This window comes from Triticum aestivum, chromosome 1A, assembly GCF_018294505.1.
Source record: "Triticum aestivum cultivar Chinese Spring chromosome 1A, IWGSC CS RefSeq v2.1, whole genome shotgun sequence".
Classification (NCBI taxonomy): Eukaryota; Viridiplantae; Streptophyta; class Magnoliopsida; order Poales; family Poaceae; genus Triticum; species Triticum aestivum.
The window spans coordinates 459179591-459185590 of NC_057794.1; positions in this window are offsets into that span (position 1 = coordinate 459179591).

The following is a 6000-nucleotide window of genomic DNA, read 5'->3' on the forward strand; positions in this document are numbered from 1 at the left end:
TATTTTGCCATGATCCTAAGTGAATAAAAGAAAAGAGAAAGAAATAAAAAGAAACAAAGAGATCATGTGAGTCTTATGGAGAGTAATGAGCTCACATAGAAAGAGTATGATGAATAAAAGTTGTTGAGGGTTGACAAATATAGTTTTGGTCATCATTGCAATTAATAGGAAGTAATAAAGAAAGAGAGGTCTTCACATATAAATATACTATCTTGGACATCTTTTATGATTGTGAGCACTCATTAAAATATGACACGCTAAAGAGTTGACATTGGACAAGGAAGACAACATAATGGGTTATGTTTTCTTGCATCTGAGATGAATTATATTGTCTTGGATCTTCCAACATGATGAGCTTGCCTTTCCCCCTCATGCTAGCCAAATTCATTGCACCAAGTAAAGATACTACTTGTGCTTCTAAATACCTTTAAACCAGTTTTGCCATGAGAGTCCACTATACCTACCTATGGATTGAGTAAGATCCTCTAAGTAAGTTGTCATCGGTGCAAGCAATACAAATTGCTCTCTAAATATGTATGACTTATTAGTGTGCAAGAAAATAAGCTTTATACGATCATGTGATATGGAAGTAATAAAAGCGACAGACTGCATAATAAAGGTCCATATCACAAGTGGCAATATAAAGTGACGTTCTTTTGCATTAAGATTTTATGCATCCAACCATAAAAGCGCATGACAACCTCTGCTTCCCTCTGCGAAGGGCCTAACTTTTACTTTTATCTCCTACATTGCATAAGAGTCATGGTGATCTTCACCCTTCCTTTTTACATTTTATCCTTTGGCAAGCACAATATGTTGGAAAGATCCTGGTATATATGGCTAATTGGATGTGAGTTTTGATGAACTATTACTATTGACATTACCCTTGAGGTAAAATGTTGGGAGGCAAAACTATAAGCCCCTATCTTTCTCTGTGTCCGATTAAAACTCCAAACCCATAAGTATTGCGTGAGTGTCAACAATTGTGAAAGATTATATGATAGTTGAGTATGTGGACTTGCTGAAAAGCTCTTATACATTGACTCTTTCCTATGTTATGATAAATTGCAATTGCTTCAATGACTGAGATTGTAGTTTGTTAGTTTTCAATGAAGTTTACGATTCATACTTGATATTGTGATTGAATTATTACTCTAGCATAAGAGATTATATGACAAGAATTATATAAGTTTCTGTTCTAAGAATGATCATGATGCCCTCATGTCCGTATTTTATTTTTATCGACACCTCTATCTCTAAACATGTGGACATATTTTTCGATTTCGGATTTTCGCTTGAGGACAAGCGAGGTCTAAGCTTGGGGGAGTTGATACGTCCATTTTGCATCATGCTTTTATATTGATATTTATTGCATTATGGGATGTTATTACACATTATGTCACAATAATTATGCCTATTCTCTCTTATTTTACAAGGTTTACATAAAGAGGGAGAATGCCGGCAGCTGGGATTCGAGGCTGGAAAAGGAGCAAATATTAGAGACCTACTCTGCACAGCTCCAAAAGTCCTGAAACTTCACGGATGATGTTTTCCAAATATATAAAAAATACTCAGCGGGAGAAACTCACCAGGGGGGCCACACCCTGCCCACGAGGGTGGGGGCGCGCCCCCACTACAAAAAAATACACTTCCGTGATGATACGTGTTTGTCATAGTAGGTCGCTTTTTTTGTCATGCATGTACATCCATGACAAATTTATGACAGAATCAAGATAGTCATACCTGTGCTGTCGTAGAAGTTCTCCATGACATTACCAAAATTATCATCACGGAAGTGTCCACTTCCATGATAGTAAATCACGCGTCACATAAGTGCTTTCATCAAGGGTGACCGACACTTGGCATCCACCGTAACGGAATGCCGTTAAGCTATCGGGTCGGGTTTTGGATCCGATAACCCGTTAACAGCCACGACCAATGGGGATTTTCCACGTGTAAAATCATCATTGGCTGGAGGAGACATGTGTCAACTCATCCAATGGGCGAGACGCGCCTATGATATGTTGACACGTGGACTGGCCCATCAAGTTTAAATGGGCCGGCCCAACTGAAGGCCCACAAGATTTTGCGGACCATAATGGGCTGGCCCAGCTAAAGGCCCACGAGATTTTGCGGACCATAATGGGCTGGCCCAGCTAAAGGCCCACAAGATTTTGCGGGCCATAATGGGCCGGCCCAGGTAAAGGCCCATAAGATTTTTGTGTGCCGTAATGGGCCGGCCCAGGTAAAGGCCCACAAGATTCTTGCGGATCATAATGGGCCGGCCCAGCTAAAGGCCCACGAGATTTCGCCGACATTAATGGGCCGGCCCAGCTGTAGGCCCACAAGATTTTGAGTACCCTAGTAGGCCGGCCCATTAACTGCCTGCCATGTTTTGGGCCAAATGCCGGCCCATATTTGATCCGGTCCATTAATGGCCTGCCACGCTCCGGGCCTAATAGTGGCCCATATGAGATCCGGCCCGTTAAAGGCCTACCACGTTCTGGGCCAAATTACGGCCCAGATCAGGTCCGGCCCTTTAAGACGCTTTGGGCTCAAATATGGCCCATATCAGATTCGGCCCGTCAACTGGACACTATGCTTTTGGGCCCACTTGCTAAAGGCCCACTTAGTAATTCGGCCTGATATTAGTTTTGGCCTGTTAAGGGCCCGTTTAACATTTCGGCCCTATATTAATTTCAGCCTGTTAAAAGCCCGTCATATAGTTGGGCCTAACTACGGCCCGGTTTGCATCCGGCCTGCTCGCAGCCGATATCTGATTGGGCCAAACAAGGACCGAGACAATTTTTCGGCCTGTTAAAAGCCCGTGATTTGATTCGCACAATCATGGGCCGGGGTTCATTTCGGGCTGCTGCCGGCCCGTGAGCTGATCGGCACGTTTCAGGCCCAACCTACATCGTGATTGCATGACGGCCCGATTATGTACCGTAATTTTACGGTTTGGCCGGTTTACTGCGAAGACAGGATATATATACAGTAAAATAACTGCAGCATCGTGAATAAGAAAAAACCTAGACTATACAATAAAGAAATTACGGCATATTACATCCACTGGGCATCAAAGTTCGCCACTATGATAATAAAGCACAAGCAGACAGCAGATTACATACACTGGGCATCAAAGATCGCCACCAGTGCAAATAAACACGCCGACAAAATAATATACAAAACCGACAGCACTTCAATAGAGTTCAAGAAAGGTTAGCCCTGCTGGGGAGCTGCAGGGCAAGCAGCTGAGCAAGATGATGAGACTGCGCTTGTTCAACACTTGTATCTTCCTCACTCTGAAAGATAAACAAGCAGACAGATGACAGGTTTTGCACATAAAAGTATCAGTGCTGACAATTCATCACATTTCTTACTGACGAATAAAGTGACACAGTTTAAATTTGCATTAACACAATATGGTATTGTTCAGGTCAAGACATGGCAGGAAATGACATTGTGAAGGAGTTGGCAGCTTCACGACACCACTGGATTACAGATCAAGAACTCATAAGTATCAATGGTTAGTGTGCTGTCAATTTATACCATTTCAGATTGGCAAACAAAGAGACGGTTTAAATAATAGTAGAATGATATGACATTGTTCATAGTTAAGACATTGCAGAATATGACATTGTGCTGTAGTGGGTAGGTTCACCACACCACTGGATTACAGATGAAGAACAGAAGCATACATGCAGTGCAAAAGAAGATCACTTGCTCTGTATAGTTTAATTTACATGGTATGAAGAAGGAACTTGGTTGTACAACTGAAAACTTAAATTGAGAAAGGACGAACTTTTGTTTATGAACTACATATAATAAACTTTAAACAAGCAATTTGATGCAAACACCAAAAATAAACAGCTGTTGCAGTCATGCCTAACCAAATATATACAACAAAGTTTGAAGGCTTGAGATGGACAAACTTACATTATTGGTGAAGACAGGCTCTATAAAGGCCTTGTCCATGCTGATGGGGGGGGGCAATTCAAGAAGTTTACCACAGAATCTTCTTCAAAAGCATTGCCTTTATTCTACATTTTGTTAAGAGTAAATATAGATGTGATAATATACGAAAAAATGGAGAATATTTAAGATAAGATGAAGAGTGATGCTACATAACCAAGTAGCTATAAATGTAAGTGCAGCGATACAGGCAAAAGGTACAGCCAAGAGCAATGCACAGCTAAACTTCTTCAGTACCAACCTTATGGTAAGAGTAAATATAGATCTGATGTGTAGAAAATGGAGGGCAAAGGAAAATAAGCTGCAGAGTGATGGTACATGAACAACTACCTGTCATTATAAGTACACTGATAAAGGACAGCATGTACTTACAAGAGCAATGCAGAGCTAAAAAAACATTGGCATTGGATATATTCTACACTAATGTAACCATTCATACAGATCAGATAATTTGGAGCGAACAATTGATAAGCAAGCTATCATGCATACTGCTGTCACATAATGAACCAGGTATGTATGCAAGTACAGTGATACAGGACAACAGGTACTAACAAGAGCAAAGCAGCGGGCAGCATATTTGCGATATCCTGTCGTTCTTGTCAAACCGGAGTTCTTCTTCGAGCAGATTTCCTGCAAAAAAGATCCGTAAGGCACATGCGGAAAAGTAGAAGTTCAAATTGTCATGTGATTTCATAGACAGTACCTCATCCTGGGAACGAGACCAGTGCATAACAAGGTTTTTCCATTCAATGTCTTCTAAATTTAGCACAGGAGACTTCACCGGAAATTCGTTTATAGACTTGCCATCAAAGTGTGATTTCCTCAGGTAACACCGATACTGCTGCAATGCTTCCTTGAAAAGCACAAGCAAGCTTTGCTCGTCATGACTATCCAGATTGACCCTCGCCTAGTTACAACAATGTAATGTAAATCATTGATGTGTTCAATCAGCAGAAAACAGGAAAATAATAACCATGAATAATAGCACTTACACGTAAGTTGGACAGGAAGATGTGAAAATGGTGTTTGTCTTCACAATAATCTTCCCATGATGGGAATATATGCACGTAGTCCCTAACAACATTGAAAGCATTGTCTTTTAAACTGGGAATAAATGGAATGGGGTTCCAATCTGCAGGAATTGGCCGTCTCTGCAGTTGGGATAGGTCTTCGGCCGGTGGACTTGCTGTACTTTTTGCTGGAGTGGGATTTTTCTGTGGTACAGCTGGTGCTATGGCAAATGAAATCGGTATACCTTTTGCTGGAGTGCAGGTCCTGTGTGGTGGGGCTAGTGGTGTGGCCAGTGAAGTATGGGTACAGTCTGCTGGAGTCGGTCCTACGTTTTGTGTCACTGGTTGTACAGCCAATATAAGTGGGGTGCTGTCTGATTTCTCCGGCACCACCACGTTTTTCAAGGACTTTGCTGGTGCTCCTTCAGGTTCGGCAATCACCCTCTTCCTTTTTGATGTCTGATGCACCAGAACAGCATTTGAGTGGAAAAACATGGTACGATGACAGATGGAATATGTATTGATAATGGATGGGCATGGCATCTCGACATATATGATGAGTAAACTAAGCAGATGGCGGTGCAACAAAGTAGAAGAAATGCAAGACAACATATGCAAGATACGCGCAATCAATAAAACCTTGCCAAATTAGAACAGGCACCTTGATGGGTGAACAGGACAGGCCATCTGCCTTTGACTCCTCGAGGTTAGAATAGTCATTAGGATGATATTCTGAACAAGAATCAACAGGTGGGGAGCGTACGAGTTTCATTGCTTCCAGAATGGCACTCAATGCCTTGGTGCCAATTTTGTAAGTCATTGCAGTGTTCCACAATATTCTTCTGATGCGCGGATTCTGATATTCACTGTAATTGCGTATGATATCTGAGAACCATGAAAACATAAATAGTTGTGAGATTATCTTTGTAATGCAGATGATATTCTAATATAGGGGCGCCCCTGTAAACACTTGTGTGCTATCACTGGATTCTGATGAGAGAGCTCATGTGTGCTG